The sequence below is a fragment of the Oncorhynchus masou genome, chromosome 14 (assembly GCF_036934945.1).
Source record: "Oncorhynchus masou masou isolate Uvic2021 chromosome 14, UVic_Omas_1.1, whole genome shotgun sequence".
NCBI classification, from domain to species: Eukaryota; Metazoa; Chordata; class Actinopteri; order Salmoniformes; family Salmonidae; genus Oncorhynchus; species Oncorhynchus masou.
The window spans coordinates 29,307,550-29,327,117 of record NC_088225.1 but is presented as its reverse complement, the minus strand read 5'-3'; the positions used below and the strand labels follow the sequence as shown (position 1 = coordinate 29,327,117).

Here is a 19,568-nt window from a genome sequence, read left to right as displayed (position 1 = left end):
ACAGACAGCTATATTGATCCTCTAATACAGGACTAGTAAAGGCACAGTGCACTACTTTTGTGAGAGAAAAAAATTATCATAACATATATATTTATATATTCTGATTTTTCAGGGGTCCCGCAGCACCCCTACTTCCCGCGGCTATGTGAATAGGGTGCTATTTGGGACTCACTTTGACTCTTTCCCCTGGTCACAAAACATTAGAGGAAAGGACATGGTAGTTTAATCTGTTACACAATAATTCTTGTTCCACACAGTTTCATACCAGGGTTCAAATACTATTACAAATATTTTTAACACATACCTTTTTTTGTGCTTTTTTTCTGCCTGCCAAGAGTTTTGAATTTTGGGGGACTTTCTATTGGTTCCATTGTGTCAGGCAAGCTTAATCGAGCCCTAGAGTATTTGAAATGATTTCGAATAGTATTTGAACCCAGGTCTGCATAACACTCTATGCTCATGGGAGTGCAACAGGTCAGCATGACGGCAGGCAGAACGGTGTTTACCGATCTTTTTATGCCACAGATAACGGCTGTCTGTCTGCTGCATGTTGTTTTGTCTTTCTTTGCGATTGGAAGCTGTCGATGAACCCAAAGGTAAACGCAACTGTGTGAATAACTTGGTTCTCGTCCACTCAAAGCTATGTGTGACGCTGGTATGGTGTCTTATGTCCCCTCCTCTACCCCACTGGTTGGCTACTTTCACAATCCAGTTCAAATGAACAGTATGTTTGTCATAGGCTGCACAGCAAAAATACAAGAGGTATCTGGCATAATTTAGCTCTAATAATTATGCTAACATAACATAATTTTCAATACATTTGGTCAATAGATTTACTTGGTGATATATACGCCTATAATCAATAAATCATGACATTTACAATAATTATGTTTAATCTCACAACTCAAATGAAGACCGGAGGTAAACAAGGCTTCAGCTCACTAACCACCTTCATCTTTTCGTAGTGTGCTGGCTCAGTCCTAACGTATTAGCCTGGTGACAACAAGGTTACTGCATGCTTTTATTTTATTAAATGGGAGGAAACGGAGAAGGAACGGGGAAATAATGGACGAGTAGCTCCATCTGTGTTTCGGGCTGGAGAACAGTAGCAAGCAGCAGCAACAGCCCTGTACGAGGTCTCTACCCGGTGTCTGTCATTACAAGCTGTGAGTAGCTAATACAAGCTGCGCGCACTCCGCATCTCCACTCTATCCGGCCCTTTTCACTCAAGGCATTCTCTGTGCGCACTTTACCATGTAGCCAGACGCACAGAGTCGTGCCACATACATTTATTCATTTTCTTGTGTAGACAAATTTTCAATATTCTCGATCTTTTTTACAATTTATTTCAGCATGATGGCAAATTATCAAAGGTTGTTTATTTTGAGAGGTGAATTCAAATGGCAGAGCTGTCAAATCTCGTTTCGGCTGAACGTATTGGAGAGGTGTTTGAGAATGTTTCATGGTGGGAAATGAAGACCCATTGAACTCAGATAAACGGAATAAAGTTTTACATTGGATTATATTTAATCGATTTTAAAGGTAAGGAAAATCTAGAAATGTGTCATTATCTAAATGCAATGTTATATCGGGTCTTACAATTTTCCAACTGACATTTTCTGTCAATTTAGGTGTATGAAAAAATGATCTAGTCTATAATTCTTATTCAGTCATCATGGTAAAGAAACAAGGGAAATCATGTTTGTTGATGTTATTGAAATGATTAAATATTTAAGCTTCAAATCCTACTATCGCTTTACTCTACTTAGTTTTTCAAATGTATTGTCACATTCATAGACTGAGTGATTTATGACACTATTTTATCAGATAACTGTCATTGGATTAACACTTTCATGTTGCGCGAATTTCAATTTTGATGGTTCCAATCCCCGACCATGTTCTGATCATCGGCTCAACAGGGTCTGTTGCTGCAAGAACAAACAGATGAGAAGAGCTCCTTATCGTCTACTCCAGATTTTCCACACAGCCCTTTAAATCACTGCGCTAAACGTTGTTGTCAGAGTTACTGTGTGCCTGTAAAGACAGAGCGCAGTAAGCTGGCAGAACAAGATGGCAAGCTATCAGGTGCATCGTGCCAGTGCTCTACAGTGCGTTGAGTTAGAATACGACATAAGGGGCGGCAGGTAGCCTCGTGGTTAGAGGTTTGGGCCAGTAACTGAAAGGTTGCTAGATCATATCCCCTGAGCTGACAAGGTACAGATCTGTCATTCTGCTCATAAACAAGGCAATTAACCCACTGTTCCTAGGCCGTCGTTGTAAATAAGAATGTGTTCTTAACTGATTTGCCAAGTTAAATAAAGATACAATTAAATTTAAAAATAATAATAATAACATGTAAGGATCCAGTGCTTCAAAAGACAGAGCAGAGTAAACTGTCAGAACAAGGTAGAAATCTGTCAGGTAGTGCCTGAACAGCACTCATGTGGTCTATTCTAAACCAAAGCAGAGTAAACTGTCAGAACAAGGTAGAACTCTGTCAGGTAGTGCCTGAACAGCACTCATGTGGTCTATTCTAAACCAGAGCAGAGTAAACTGTCAGAACAAGGTAGAAATCTGTCAGGTAGTGCCTGAACAGCACTCATGTGGTCTATTCTAAACCAGAGCAGAGTAAACTGTCAGAACAAGGTAGAACTATGTCAGGTAGTGCCTGAACAGCACTCATGTGGTCTATTCTAAACCAGAGTAAACAGAGTAAACTGTCAGAACAAGGTAGAAAATCTGTCAGGTAGTGCCTGAACAGCACTCATGTGGTCTATTCTAAACCAGAGCAGAGTAAACTGTCAGAACAAGGTAGAAATCTGTCAGGTAGTCAGAACAAGGTAGAAATCTGTCAGGTAGTGCCTGAACAGCACTCATGTGGTCTATTCTAAACCAGAGCAATGTAAAGCGTTGACCCAGCCAGTGAAGAGAAAGTGGTGTAAACTGGCAGACAATCTATCAGGTGCCTGAACAGAGATGACCCAGCCAGTATTATATTATATTCTAAACCAAAGCAATATAAGGCATTGAGCCTGAAGAGACACAGGAGTAATGTTTCGGAACAAGACTTCAATCTATCAGGTGAAGGTTCAGCCCACACATTCCATTTTATTATATTCTAAATCAATATACTGTAAAGCATTAAGACAGCCTTGGTTTATGCGAGCTGGCCCAGAACGCCTTGGAGCAGGAGCCGATCTCCTGCTTCTGTAGCGTGAGGCAGCTTGAGTAACCTCATGGACAGGACCCTAGTCTATGGCAGGGCCCTACCTGAAATCTCATACCTCCTTATCTCCTTAATACTGAGTGCCAAGCAGAGACGTATCAGGTCACATTTTTACAGTCCTTGGCAGTGTGTGAATTGCAGGGGGGGGAATGAGACATGAGCTCCCCTGAATGCAACAAGGGTCAAACTTGGGGGGGGGGGGGACTCTAATTTATGGGTCCAGTCCACTAGCAAACTATCAACATTGTTTCAACTGGGCCCCTCCCAGTTTTCCACACCAATGAGCTCGGGACCGACACAGACAGCTGTATTTGCATCCCGTATTTCAGCCTCTTTTCTATCAGGTGCCAGTCAGCCCACATGCTGTCTATTCTATTGAGGCAGTGCCTGAGAAGACAGAGGGAAGTAATCTGGCAGAACAATGAATCAGGTTTCTAAACAACCCACCTGAGCTCTTCTAGTCTATTCTTCTCTATATTCTATTCTATTTCATTATATATTTGAATTCTACCACTAGGCTTAGGTCCAGACTACTGAGACTGAACCACTTGTTGACAAATTGCTCAATGTTGCATTCAATACATACTGTACAGTGCATCTATTCATAGTTCAGGAGCCAACGTCCACCCACCAACTTCATTTCAACAAGTCCAAAATGTACATCTAAACATGGAGCAAACATGTTGCATCATGCATCTGAAATGGCATCCTATTTCCTATGGGTCCTGGTCAAAAGTGGTTCACTATGTAGGTAATAGGGTCCCATTCGGGATGCAGATTATAATAGGTAATTACACTGAGTGTACAAAACATTAGGAACACCGTGCTAATATTGAGTTACACCACCTTTGCCCTCAGAACAGCCTGAATTTGGTGGGGCACTCTTCCAGGTGTTGAAAGCATTCCACTCAGATGCTGGCCCATGCTGACTCCAATGCTTCCCACAGTTGTGTCAGTTGAGTGTGAAAAAACGAGCAGTAATTGCCGTTCTTGACACAGGCTTAAAAATCCTTCTTTAACCTGTCCCCTCCCCTTCATCTACACTGATTGAAGTGGATTTAACAAGTGCCATCCATAAGGGATCATAGCTTTTACCTGGCTTCACCTGGTCAGTCTGTCATGGAAAGAGCAGCTGTTCCTAATGTTTTGTATACATCAAATAAAATGTTTATTTGTCACATACACATATCTAGCAGATGTTATTGCCAGTGTAGCGAAATGCATCAGTGTATAGTAGTGTTGTGAATTTAGTGCAATGATAGCAACCGTTTCAGTTGTTAGGCTACTCTCTTTGTCTCTGGCACGGTAAGTGACGAGCTAGCTTTTCATTAAACAAAATAATGAGGATTTCTATCAGCCTAATCAAGGTTTTCTTACAAGGCTGGATTTCTTCTAATGCGACTGGATTTATGTATAATGCTTCAGGGATAATGCTTTAGGTATAATGCTTTATTATATGCTTTATAATGAGTTAGGGATAATGCTTTATGTATAATGCTTTAGGGATAATGAGTTTATGTATAATAGGAGCTTTAGGGATAATGCTTTATGTATAATGCTGGGGATCAGGGATAATGCTTTAGGTATAATGCTTAGGGATATGTTAAGGATAATGCTTTAGGGATAATGCTTTAGCTTTAGGGATAATGCTTTATGTATAATGAGTTAGGGATAATGCTTTATGTATAATGCTGTTAGGGATAATGCTTTATGTATAAGCTTTATGTATAATGCTGTAGGGATAATGCTTTATGTATAATGCTTTAGGGATAATGCTTTAGGTATAATGCTTTATGTATAATGCTTTATGTATAATGCTGTATAATGGGATAATGCTGTAGGGATAATGCTTTATGTATAATGCTGTAGGGATAATGCTTTATGTATAATGCCGGGAGCCGCTTGTGGATTTGACAGCTCTAATGCAATTCCACCTCTGACACTGCCAAAAAAACGCTATGTGGGTGTCAGCTAGCGTGGACCTGATAGAATGGAGCCCACGGTCTGCGCCCCAAATGCCACTCTATGGGCAGTGGACACCCTATGGGCCGTGGACACCCTATGGGCAGTGGACACCCTATGGGCAGTGGACACCCTATGGGCAGTGGACACCCTATGGGCAGTGGACACCCTATGGGCCCTGGTCAAAGTAGTGCCGCACAAAGGGAGGGAATAGGGTTCTATTTGGGACTAACACATGGACACGTGGCCCAGGCAATGTCATCATCTGTTTTACTGTTTTGTTTTCAACATCCCAAATACCCCTCCCTCCTCCCTCGTATCTGGTGTTGCTTATTTAACACAACAATACCCATATCTCAGACGCCTCCGAGGCAGCTTTCACTGTGCAGGAGGTGCAATGACAAATTGGCATAATGAAACATGTTATGATGTTGATATTATCTCAGGTTGGCAGGGGGCATCCCTCCCACTACGTGCTGACACCGAACTGCACTCTAATTTGACTCTGTCACGGCTCACTGATTTTGGTGCCGCAGTCCTTCCTTTCTTTCAATTACATAGGCGGGAATCATTTACATACTCATTTGCATTCATTCCCACCCCCTAATAAATACACGTTTTCTATAACAGTGTAGAGGAGTAACCTTTGGGTTGTTATTTACTGAGGGAAGACTATAGTCTAGTATCAAGTGAAGGACAAGCACTTCTCAGGAAGGGGCTGTGACTGGGGAGTTGACTGAATGACTTCCCTATGGTATGCGTGTGTGTGTGTGTGTGTGTGTGTGTGTGTGTGTGTGTGTGTGTGTGTGTGTGTGTGTGTGTGTGTGTCCATGCATACGTGTGTACGTGCGTGTGTGTGTGCCAATGACTGGAACGAACTGCAAAAATCTCTGAAGCTGGAGACTCTTACCTCCCTCACTAGCTTTAAGAACCAGCTGTCAGAGCAGCTCACAGATCACTGCACATAGCTCATCTGTAAATAGGCCATCCAATCTACCTCCTCCCCATACTGTATTTATTTATTTATCTTGCTCCTTTGCTCCCCAGTATTTCTACTTGCACATTCATCTTCTGCACATCCTACCATTCCAGTGTTTAATTGCTATATTGTAATTACTTCACCACCATGGCCTATTTATTGCCTTACCTCTCTTATCCTACCTCATTTGCACATGCTGTATATAGATTTTCCTATTATTGACTCTGTTTGTTTATTTCATGTGTAACTCTGCGTTGTTGTTTGTGTCGAACTGCTTTGCTTTATCTTGGCCAGGTCGCAGTTGTAAATGAGAACTTGTTCTCAACTAGCCTACCTGGTTAAATAAAGGTGAAATAAAAAAACATGTATAAAAAAATGTGTGTGTGTGTGTGTTGCAGTGTGCTAGACGAGCAGACATGACAACATAAATTAGCTGGAAACCTGTACTCAGACTTGTGATAAAAGACAGACCTGAAGCTGTTCCATTTTGTATTTAAAAGGAGAGAGAATTCCAAGGGGAGCTCTCCATACACACACCAGGGCCCTACTGTTGCAGCTTTTAATCTGCTGTGTGATTACACTTGATAAGGGCCTTTAAGGCTGAATGGTAAAAGAAGTACCCAACATGCTGTGAAACCAATAACTGAGTGCATAAACAGCTAGGCCCTCCTACAGAGATGTCATGACTCAAGTCCCTCGCTAATACTTTTGTGTGGGCAGTGATGGCCCAATTCAATATATTTCAATGTATTCTCTGTGAAACAATGAATTGTACAGTGCCTTCTGGAAAGTATTCAAACCCCTTGACTTTTATTGTTACAAAGAGGGATTCAATGGATTAAATTGTCATTTATTGTCAATGATCTACAAAAGCTACTCTGTAATGTCAAAGTGGAAGAACAATTACAACATTTGTAAAAATATATATATATACATTGATAAGATAAGTATTAAACCACCTGAGTCAATACATGTTAGAATTACCTCTGGAAGCGAGTCTTTCTGGGTAAGTCTCTAAGAGCTTTGCATACCTGGATTGTTCAACATTTGCACGTTATTCTTTTTAAAATTTTTCACGTTCTGTGAAGTTGGTAGTTGATCCTTGCTAGACAGCCATTTCCAAGTCTTGCCATAGATTTTCAAGCAAATTTAAGTCTAAACTGTAACTAGACCACTCAGGAACATTCAATGTCATTTTGATTGGTCAACGGTAGTGTATTTGGCCTGTAGGTTTTCCACTAGAATTTTGCCTGTGCTTAGCTCTATTCTGTTTATTTTTATCCTAAAAAAACTACCTAGTCCTTGCCGATGACAAGCATACCCATTACATGATGCAGCCACCACCATGCTTGAAAATATATATATTTTTTTTTATTTCACCTTTATTTAACCAGGTAGGCTAGTTGAGAACAAGTTCTCATTTACAACTGCGACCTGGCCAAGATAAAGCATAGCAGTGTGAACAGACAACACAGAGTTACACATGGAGTAAACAATTAAAAAGTCAATAACACAGTAGAAAAAAAGGGGAGTCTATATACAATGTGTGCAAAAGGCATGAGGAGGTAGGCGAATAATTACAATATTGCAGATTAACACTGGATTGATAAATGATCATGTACAGGTAGAGATATTGGTGTGCAAAAGAGCAGAAAAGTAAATAAATAAAAACTGTGGGGATGAGGTAGGTGAAAATGGGTGGGCTATTTACCAATAGATTATGTACAGCTGCAGCGATCGGTTAGTTGCTCAGATAGCTGATGTTTGAAGTTGGTGAGGGAGATAAAGGTCTCCAACTTCAGCGATTTTGCAATTCGTTCCAGTCACAGGCAGCAGAGTACTGGAACGAAAGGCGGCCGAATGAGGTGTTGGCTTTAGGGATGATCAGTGAGATACACCTGCTGGAGCGCGTGCTACGGATGGGTGTTGCCATCGTGACCAGTGAACTGAGATAAGGCGGAGCTTTACCTAGCATGGCCTTGTAGACGACCTGGAGCCAGTGGGTCTTGCGACGAATATGTAGCGAGGGCCAGCCGACTAGAGCATACAAATCGCAGTGGTGGGTAGTATAAGGTGCTTTAGTGACAAAACGGATGGCACTGTGATAAACTGCATCCAGTTTGCTGAGAAGAGTGTTGGAAGCAATTTTGTAGATGCCATCGCCGAAGTCGAGCATTGGTAGGATAGTCAGTTTTACTAGGGTAAGCTTGGCAGCGTGAGTGAAGGAGGCTTTGTTACGGAATAGAAAGCCGACTCTTGATTTGATTTTCGATTGGAGATGTTTGATATGGGTCTGGAAGGAGAGTTTGCAGTCTAGCCAGACACCTAGGTACTTATAGGTGTCCACATATTCAAGGTCGGAACCATCCAGTGTGGTGATGCTAGTCAGGCATGTGGGTGCAGGCAGCGATCGGTTGAAAAGCATGCATTTGGTTTTACTAGCGTTTAAGAGCAGTTGGAGGCCACGGAAGGAGTGTTGTATGGCATTGAAGCTCGTTTGGAGGTTAGATAGCACAGTGTCCAATGACGGGCCGAAAGTATATAGAATCGCATCGGCAGCGTAGAGGTGGATCAGGGAATCGCCCGCAGCAAGAGCAACATCATTGATATATACAGAGAAAAGAGTCGGCCCGAGAATTGAACCCTGTGGCACCCCCATAGAGACTGCCAGAGGACCGGACAGCATGCCCTCCAATTTGACACACTGAACTCTGTCTGCAAAGTAATTGGTGAACCAGGCAAGGCAGTCATCCGAAAAACCGAGGCTACTGAGTCTGCCGATAAGAATGTGGTGATTGACAGAGTCGAAAGCCTTGGCAAGGTCGATGAAGACGGCTGCACAGTACTGTCTTTTATCGATGGCGGTTATGATGTCGTTTAGTACCTTGAGTGTGGCTGAGGTGCACCCGTGACCGGCTCGGAAACCAGATTGCATAGCGGAGAAGGTACGGTGGGATTCGAGATGGTCAGTGACCTGTTTGTTGACTTGGCTTTCGAAGACCTTAGATAGGCAAGGCAGAATGGATATAGGTCTGTAACAGTTTGGGTCCAGGGTGTCACCCCCTTTGAAGAGGGGGATGACTGCGGCAGCTTTCCAATCCTTGGGGATCTCAGACGATATGAAAGAGAGGTTGAACAGGCTGGTAATAGGGGTTGCGACAATGGCGGCGGATAGTTTCAGAAATAGAGGGTCCAGATTGTCAAGCCCAGCTGATTTATACGGGTCCAGGTTTTGCAGCTCTTTCAGAACATCTGCTATCTGGATTTGGGTAAAGGAGAACCTGGAGAGGCTTGGGCGAGGAGCTGCGGGGGGGGCCGGAGCTGTTGGTCGAGGTTGGAGTAGCCAGGCGGAAGGCATGGCCAGCCGTTGAGAAATGCTTGTTGAAGTTTTCAATAATCATGGATTTGTCGGTGGTGACCGTGTTCCCTAGCCTCAGTGCAGTGGGCAGCTGGGAGGAGGTGCTCTTGTTCTCCATGGACTTCACAGTGTCCCAGAACTTTTTGGAGTTGGAGCTACAAGATGCAAACTTCTGCCTGAAGAAGCTGGCCTTAGCTTTCCTGACTGACTGCGTGTATTGGTTCCTGACTTCCCTGAACAGTTGCATATCGCGGGGAATATGAAGTGATACTCATTGATGTGTTATGTTGGTAACTACAATGTTGTTGATCCATCCTCAGTTTTCTCCTATCACAGCCATTAAACTCTGTAACTGTTTTAAAGTCACGAAATGACCACATGGTGAAATCCCTAAGCGGTTTCTTCCTCTCTGGCAACAGAGTTAGGATGGACGCCTGTATCTTTGTAGTGACTGGGTGTATAGATACACCCTCCAAAGTGTAATTAATGACGTCACCATGCTCAAAGGGATATTCAATGCCTGCTTTTTTTGCCATAAACAGATTGAATACTTATTGACTCAAGACATTTGATCTGTCATTTGTAAAAAGAAACCTACATTTAATCAATTTTATATTCAGGCTGTAACACAACAAAATGTGGAAAAAGTCAAAGGGTTTGAATACTTTCTGAAGGCACTGTATATTTTATCCCAAATGGGATCCAAATCAGGGGACATGTGCCCTCGGTTAATGGGCTTTAATGGAGCATGATGCCTATGCATTCGTGGACAGGATATAGGTCTATCCCCATCAATTTTCGAAGATCATGGGGCTTACCCAGTACTGATTACCACAGGCTGACTGTAGACAGAGGCTGCAGCTGAACCAGCCAACCAAGAGTCTCTCTCTCAACAGACACCTCCAGGGCCAGGGTCCTCATTTATAATGTTATGTACATTTCACACTCAATTTCTGCATATGCCATTTCTGAAAAGTCTGTGCACGTACAATAATATTGAGATGTATAAACGTGGCACAAGCCATACATTGCATGTTTCCCGTTATATATCAGGCCTGTCATAAAACTGTGTGCGCCCGAACGAGCATTAAAACTCTGCCTGGAAGACGCCTCCATTCACCTTTTATATTAACGTCCCTTATTTCCTGTATAATGTGGAACTATTGCCATTAGGCCACTGCATGCAAACGACATTGTTGTTCAATATTTAGTTTATCAACAGATTATTGGGTTTATACTGTATGTCCTGCCTTGGTATAGGCTCTGAGATTAAATTGGTAATGATGTCGCGCTCCTATTGCACGTCAATACTGTAGCCTGCCCATACCGTCAATGATTATTTATGTATACAGGACTTACAAATGAGGCCCCAGGAACCAATGGTCTGAAGTGTGATTGCAACACAGGTTACACAGTGGTACCCAGTTACATAAGGACATTAGTAAATATAAACCCAATGCATTGGAGGTAGGGAGAGCAAGCTGCCCTGTGTGCCAGACCTGGGTTCAAATAGTATGTGTTCTTTGAGTGTTTGATTGAGTCTGTCTGGAGTGCCAGAGGTGTGGAGTTCACAGTTCTGGGACTATTTCATTGGTTCCATTACGCCAGGAAGCTCAATCAAGCCCAGGTAAAGTATTTCAAAAGCCATCCCATCTCTTCCTGGTTTGAGACAGGTTATTATTACAGTAGTCTATGATGAGCATAGTTTTATTGCAACAGCACAAGCGTTGCACACATTAAAATCCTAATCAATTAAGTCAATAGCATGTGCCATCCTCGGAGCTGAGGGGGGCAGAATTACCTGCATTGTCTGGAAAGACAATCACTTTTAGATATGCTACAGTCTACACTTAAGCATTTGTAGACAATCACAATATTCTTCATATTGTTATAGTCAGTGGTGTAAAGTACTCAAGTAAAACTACTTTAAAGTTCTACTTAAGTAGTTCTTTAAGGTATCTGTACTTGGCTATTTATATTTTTGACTACTTTTACTTAATACATTCATTTGACTACAAAAGTTTTGCATTTTGTGTGCTTAACTACATTCATAAAGAAATCCCTGGTCATAATGGCAGACTCACTAAACACACATGCTTTGTTTGTAAATGTCTGTCTGTCTTGGAGTGTGACCCTGGTTATCCAGAAAAAAAAGAAAATTATGCCTGTTTAATAATATAAGGAATTTGAAATAACTTATACTTTTAAGTATATTTGAGCAATTACATTTACTCTTCTTACGTAAGTATATTTATAACCAAATACTTTTAGACTTTAACTCAAGTAATATTTCATTGGGTGACTTTCACCTTTACTTGAGTCATTTTCTATTAAGTTATCTTTACTTTTACTCAAGTATGACAATTGGATACTTTTCCCACCTCTAGTTATTGCTAATATAATAAGCTAATATTATCAAACGTGTTCAAGCCAAGCTTGGACAAAAAGGGTGCTAAACAGAGGGACTTGGAAATCCAAAACAATTTACCCCAAGTAACCTCAACTTAGAAAAACAAGAACTGCAATGTTCTTTGAGGTTCATTAGGGACAAAATAAAGTAAGATTGTTTCTAATGAAAATCTGAGGGGGGAGGGGAACAGAGAGTAAATTTACATTTATATTTCGTAACTGTGTGCTGTTATATTTTGTGAGGCCTTTCAAAAATGTTTGTTCCCTACAGAAAGAGACAGAGACAGAGAGAGTGCGAGAGGCCATATTGATTCTGAGGGGCACCACATTGATTCTGTTATTTTCTTCCATCCATGCAGGTGGGATGTCATAGTCCGAGTTCCTTGGATATCTGAGAGACATTGAGGAACCAGTGGCACCATGGACTCCTGGGTGTTCCCCTCCTCGCTCCCCAACCTAACCGAAGAACCCCTGATGTACGACAGCTTTATTCTGGGCAACGAGTCAACGGAACCCAATGGTACCTATACGGGCGACAACACGTTCAACCAGACCAGCACCATGGTCATCACCTTCCTCTACTTCCTGGTGTGTGGTATCGGTCTCTGTGGCAACGCCCTTGTGATCTACGTCATCCTGCGCTACGCCAAGATGAAGACAGTCACGAATATTTACATCATGAATTTGGCAGTCGCAGATGTTCTGTTCATGTTGGGGTTACCGTTCATCGCCATTCAGCTGGCGCTGGTCCACTGGCCATTCGGTGCGGTGCTGTGCCGCGTGGTCATGACCGTGGACTCACTCAACCAGTTCACCTCCATCTTCTGCCTTATGGTCATGAGCATCGACCGCTACCTGGCCGTTGTGCACCCCATCCGGTCCACCAAGTGGCGCAAGCCACGTATGGCCAAGAGCATCAACCTGGCGGTGTGGGGGTGTCACTCCTGGTCAACCTGCCTATCATAATCTACAGCGGTTTAATCACCAAGCACAACAGTTGCTTCTGTACCATCGTGTGGCCGGAGCCTGAGGAGGCCTACTACACCGCCTTCATGTTCTACACCTTCGTGCTGGGTTTCTTCCTCCCGCTCATGGTCATCTGCCTGTGTTACCTTCTCATCATATCAAGGTCAGTCTCATGGTTCTGCCTGTGTTACCTTCTCATCATCATCAAGGTCAGTCTTTGTCATCTGCCTGTGTTACCTTCTCATCATCATCAAGGTCAGTTTCATGGTCATCTGCCTGTGTTACCTTCTCATCATCATCAAGGTCAGTCTCATGGTCATCTGACTGTGTTACTTTCTCATCATCATCAAGTTCAATCTCATGGTCATCTGCCTGTGTTACCTTCTCATCATCATCAAGTTCAATCTCATGGTCATCTGCCTGTGTTACCTTCTCATCATCATGTCTCATGGTCATCTGCCTGTGTTACCTTCTCATCATCATCAAGGTCAGTCTCATGGTCATCTGCCTGTGTTACCTTCTCATCATCATCAAGGTCAGTCTCATGGTCATCTGCCTGTGTTACCTTCTCATCATCATCAAGGTCAGTCTCATGGTCATCTGCCTGTGTTACCTTCTCATCATCATCAAGGTCAGTCTCATGGTCATCTGCCTGTGTTACCTTCTCATCATCATCAAGGTCAGTTTCATGGTCATCTGCCTGTGTTACCTTCTCATCATCATCAAGGTCAGTCTCATGGTCATCTGCCTGTGTTACCTTCTCATCATCATCAAGGTCAGTCTCATGGTCATCTGCCTGTGTTACCTTCTCATCATCATCAAGGTCAGTCTTGGTCATCTGCCTGTGTTACCTTCTCATCATCATCAAGGTCAGTCTCATGGTCATCTGCCTGTGTCATCATCATCAAGGTCAGTCTTTGTCATCTGCCTGTGTTACCTTCTCATCATCATCAAGGTCAGTCTCATGGTCATCTGCCTGTGTTACCTTCTCATCATCATCAAGGTCAGTCTCATGGTCATCTGACTGTGTTACCTTCTCATCATCATCAAGGTCAGTCTCATGGTCATCTGCCTGTGTTACCTTCTCATCATCATCAAGGTCAGTCTTGGTCATCTGCCTGTGTTCATCATCATCAAGGTCAGTTTCATGGTCATCTGCCTGTGTTACCATCATCATCAAGGTCAGTTTCATGGTCATCTGCCTGTGTTACCTTCTCATCATCATCAAGGTCAGTCTCATGGTCATCTGCCTGTGTTACCTTCTCATCATCATCAAGGTCAGTCATGGTCATCTGCCTGTGTTACCTTCTCATCATCTCAAGGTCAGTTTCATGGTCATCTGACTGTGTTACCTTCTCATCATCATCAAGGTCAGTCTCATGGTCATCTGCCTGTGTTACCTTCTCATCATCATCAAGGTCAGTCTATGGTCATCTGACTGTGTTACCTTCTCATCATCATCAAGGTCAGTCTCATGGTCATCTGCCTGTGTTACCTTCTCATCATCATCAAGGTCAGTCTCATGGTCATCTGACTGTGTTACCTTCTCATCATCATCAAGGTCAGTCTCATGGTCATCTGCCTGTGTTACCTTCTCATCATCATCAAGGTCAGTTTCATGGTCATCTGCCTGTGTTACCTTCTCATCATCATCAAGGTCAGTCTTTGTCATCTGCCTGTGTTACCTTCTCATCATCATCAAGGTCAGTCTCATGGTCATCTGCCTGTGTTACCTTCTCATCATCATCATCAGTCTCATGGTCAGTTACCTTCTCATCATCATCAAGGTCAGTCTGTCATCTGTGTGTTACCTTCATCATCATCAAGGTCAGTTTCATGGTCATCTGCCTGTGTCTCATCATCAAGGTCAGTCTTTGTCATCTGCCTGTGTTACCTTCTCATCATCATCAAGGTCAGTCTCATGGTCATCTGCCTGTGTTACCTTCTCATCATCATCAAGGTCAGTCTCATGGTCATCTGCCTGTGTTACCTTCTCATCATCATCAAGGTCAGTCTCATGGTCATCTGCCTGTGTTACCTTCTCATCATCATCAAGGTCAGTCTCATGGTCATCTGCCTGTGTTACCTTCTCATCATCATCAAGGTCAGTCTCATGGTCATCTGCCTGTGTTACCTTCTCATCATCATCAAGGTCAGTCTTTGTCATCTGCCTGTGTTACCTTCTCATCATCATCAAGGTCAGTCTCATGGTCATCTGCCTGTGTTACCTTCTCATCATCATCAAGGTCAGTCTCATGGTCATCTGCCTGTGTTACCTTCTCATCATCATCAAGGTCAGTCTCATGGTCATCTGCCTGTGTTACCTTCTCATCATCATCAAGGTCAGTTTCATGGTCATCTGCCTGTGTTACCTCACCATCATCATTAAGGTCAGTCTCATGGTCATCTGCCTGTGTTACCTTCTCATCATCATCAAGGTCAGTCTCATGGTCATCTGCCTGTGTTACCTTCTCATCATCATCAAGGTCAGTCTCATGGTCATCTGCCTGTGTTACCTTCTCATCATCATCAAGGTCAGTCTCATGGTCACCTGCCTGTGTTACCTTCTCATCATCATCAAGGTCAGTCTCATGGTCATCTGCCTGTGTTACCTTCTCATCATCATCAAGGTCAGTCTCATGGTCATCTGCCTGTGTTACCTTCTCATCATCATCATCATCAAGGTCAGTCTCATGGTCACCTGCCTGTGTTACCTCACCATCATCATTAAGGTCGTACTTGTTTTACATCGTTCTGACACCACTACGGTGTCCATATTAGGACATAATCAGTGTCACCTCCTGAGACCAAGGCGGACCGACATAGATGAGACTGACTACTGCCATCTTTCTATACTTTTATTTTAATTTCATCCTGACCAAATTATTGTGACCTATCGTTTGTTGTGACCTATCGTATGTTGTGATGGTAGCACAGTATGTCTACTTTAATCTATCCTTTTCTTCTTTTGTTTTTGCCTGTGCGGTGAAGTGCCTTGAAATGTAGCTATATTTACCTTTATTTTAAAGTGGGCTATACAGATCAAATCTATAATTATTACTACTTTTAAAGTGAAGTCCTCAGGGATCTGTGTCGGGTCTTCTAATATTATTGTTTTTTTTAAAGATTGCTATACAAATAAAATCTATCATTTTTTAGGTGAAGTCGTCAGGGATCCGTGTCGGGTCCACTAAGAGGAAGCGCTCGGAGAGGAAGGTAACCCGCATGGTGTCCATCGTGGTTGCCGTGTTCGTCTTCTGCTGGCTGCCCTTCTATGTCTTCAATGTGACGTCGGTGACAGGAACCATCTCCACCACGCCCTTCCTGAGAAGCACCTTTGCCTTCGTGGTGGTCCTGGGTTACGCTAACTCGTGTGCCAACCCCATCCTTTACGCGTTCCTGTCGGAGAACTTCAAGAAGAGCTTCCAGAACGTTCTGTGTCGGAAGAAGGTGGGCGGGCTGGATGTGATTGAGCGCAGCGACAGCAAGCAGGACAAGTCGCGCATGATGAATGACCCCACGGAGACTCAAAGCACGCTGCTCAATGGAGACCTGCAGACCAGCATTTGAAGCTTGTTAAATCTAATGCATCCCTTATGTGTGATCTATACAGACATCTTTGATTTCACATCAACTCTCCCTCAACCTCACATGCTCATCACACACACACACACACACACACACACACACACACACACACACAGTTGTTTCTGCAGGTGGAATCGGTCATCCTGACCTGTTATCATACCCTATGAACAGCTCACATAGGGAGAGTGATTGTAGTTGATCTCATGGTGTGATATTTTGTAAGCATTTTCTTCTCCCAGTGGACGAGATGAAAACAATGCCAATGGAACCAAGCCCTCATGGTGTCTACTCCTCAACGGCTGTTAACATGTTCTTTATGTCTCATAGCTCTGTTTATCAACTCTTTCTTTACTTTCTCAAAAGACATACAATGACACGACATTGGGTTTTCCTGGTCGTAAAACCCATACATTGTGATATCTTCATAAAGGAGAGAATACAAACTGTAGTTGTGACTGCTCTCTGGTGTTAGGGTGGAAAGCTGAAGATGTGTACTGAGTGTATTGACGCTGGTGGACAGTGACAGGATCATGTGAGGACCAGAACAGGGTTGTGTTCATTAGGCCCCAAACGGAAGAAAAGGGACTGAAACCGGGAAGTGCTACCTGAAATTGTCTAATAAGAAACATGCGTTTTCCGCTGCAGAGCATTTTGACATGTCCCAGACTGTTACCCACGGTTACTGATTGACAGCAGACGAGACTTAACCATGGAGAACAAGGATTCCCTGCACATATGTTTACACTAGCAGGGTGAACCACCACCTCAGTCTTTGTCACATTGTCCTGTAGCCAAGATAAATACCAGACTAGGACGTAGGAAGCATGCCAAAGTGAGACTAGGACTATAGCAGACTCACTGTGTGCATATTGTCTGTTTACAAAGATTGTGTCCAAAATGGTGGGCAGAATGTGGAATTAGTAACATGCCTCTATTCTTAGATACTGTATTACTTAACACAACAGTGAGCAGCAGGCCACATCACCTCTGGATCACTACATCAAGGTGTAGTTTGGTTATCTAATGACTTACTACAGAGAGAGGAGGAACAGTAGAGATACTGGGACTACTTTGACATGACATAAAAACACATGATATCCCACATGGTTAATTTGCTGGCACAAGTCCTGCTGAGACTTATACTGTCCAAATATGGACTCCGTAAAGTCGGTTTAACATTATGGTTGACCTTAGTGGGTTTTTTTAAGCTCAGAAAGACACATATTTGCTGTGGAATAAATATATATGAATATATATATTAATAAATATTCATCATAGTCATGGACCTACAGCGCACAGCTGAACAGAGTTACAGAGTTGGAATCACATGACCTAATGATGACTGTATGAAGTCCCCCGATAACTATGAATGCACCCTTACTATGTAATTGAACAGTTTCTGTGTGTGTGTGTGTGTGTGTGTGTGTGTGTGTGTAGTGTACACAGTGTTTTATTTGATACAGTATTCAGTCCAAGGCCATGATTAGTAGAAGTGTAGAATGAGTAGATATTGTACCCAGTATGGGTACCAGGTGACCTCACCAGGAAAAACTCAGGGCCCAAATTATAATTCTAGCCCAGAGTGTTTCTTGGTCGGGTTATTATTATTATAGCCCAGTGTTTCTTGGTCAGGTCACATGACCAGTAAGGATGCAGAGTCCTACTACAGAGATGAATGCTGACATTTTGTTATATTGACGGTATTAGCATGGCATCGACCAAGGCTAATCACTAACCAAACTGCTGCTAGACTGTATAGACTCCAATGTGTGCTGTAATTGTCAAGTCAACATTGTCATGTCGTGGTTGAGGATCATTTAATTCATTTTTCATCCAAGCTGAATAGAACTGTTTGATAGTTTAGATAGCAAAGACAATGCATGTTTCATCCAAGCTGAATAGAACTGTTTGATAGTTTAGATAGCAAATCCAAGCTGAATAGAACTGTTTGATAGGTTAGATAGCAAAGACAATGCATGTTTCATCCAAGCTGAATAGAACTGTTTGATAGTTTAGATAGCAAAGACAATGCATTTTTCATCCAAGCTGAATAGAACTGTTTGATAGTTTAGATAGCAAAGACAATGCATTTTTCATCCAAGCTGAATAGAACTGTTTGATAGTTTAGATAGCAAAGACAATGCATGTTTCATCCAAGCTGAATAGAACTGTTTGATAGGTTAGATAGCAAAGACAATGCATGTTTCATCCAAGCTGAATAGAACTGTTTGATAGGTTAGATAGCAAAGACAATGCATGTTTCATCCAAGCTGAATAGAACTGTTTGATAGTTTAGATAGCAAAGACAATGCATGTTTCATCCAAGCTGAATAGAACTGTTTGATAGTTTAGATAGCAAAGACAATGCATTTTTCATCCAAGCTGAATAGAACTGTTTGATAGTTTAGATAGCAAAGACAATGCATGTTTCATCCAAGCTGAATAGAACTGTTTGATAGGTTAGATAGCAAAGACAATGCATGTTTCATCCAAGCTGAATAGAACTGTTTGATAGGTTAGATTGCATGTTTCATCCTGTTTGATAGGTTAGATAGCAAAGACAATGCATTTTTCATCCAAGCTGAATAGAACTGTTTGATAGGTTAGATAGCAAAGACAATGCATTTTTCATCCAAGCTGAATAGAACTGTTTGATAGGTTAGATAGCAAAGACAATGCATGTTTCATCCAAGCTGAATAGAACTGTTTGATAGGTTAGATAGCAAAGACAATGCATTTTTCATCCAAGCTGAATAGAACTGTTTGATAGGTTAGATAGCAAAGACAATGCATTTTTCATCCAAGCTGAATAGAACTGTTTGATAGTTTAGATAGCAAAGACAATGCATTTTTCCATCCTATTGTCCAGTCCTTTTTGAAACCATCTCATGTCACGTTTCACCTCATTTATAAATTGTTGCTATTGCTGTTATGTTGCAGTTACAGAATAATGTCCAAGAAAGACCAGTCTTTGCTTCAGCAGGTATTGAATACTGTAGTGGTCTTCTTTGCTGTAAATTAAGCAGTGCTAATCTGTTTCTCCATCAAGCATCATTTCTTCAAAGCCCAAAGAACAAATC

General features: G+C 42.3%; 1 pseudogene; it reads left to right on the top strand.

Moving 5' to 3' along the window:
* The first annotated feature begins 762 nt into the window (after positions 1-762).
* LOC135554695 (somatostatin receptor type 2-like) lies at positions 763-18,668 on the top strand (annotated as a pseudogene).
* The last annotated feature ends 900 nt before the right edge of the window (positions 18,669-19,568 follow it).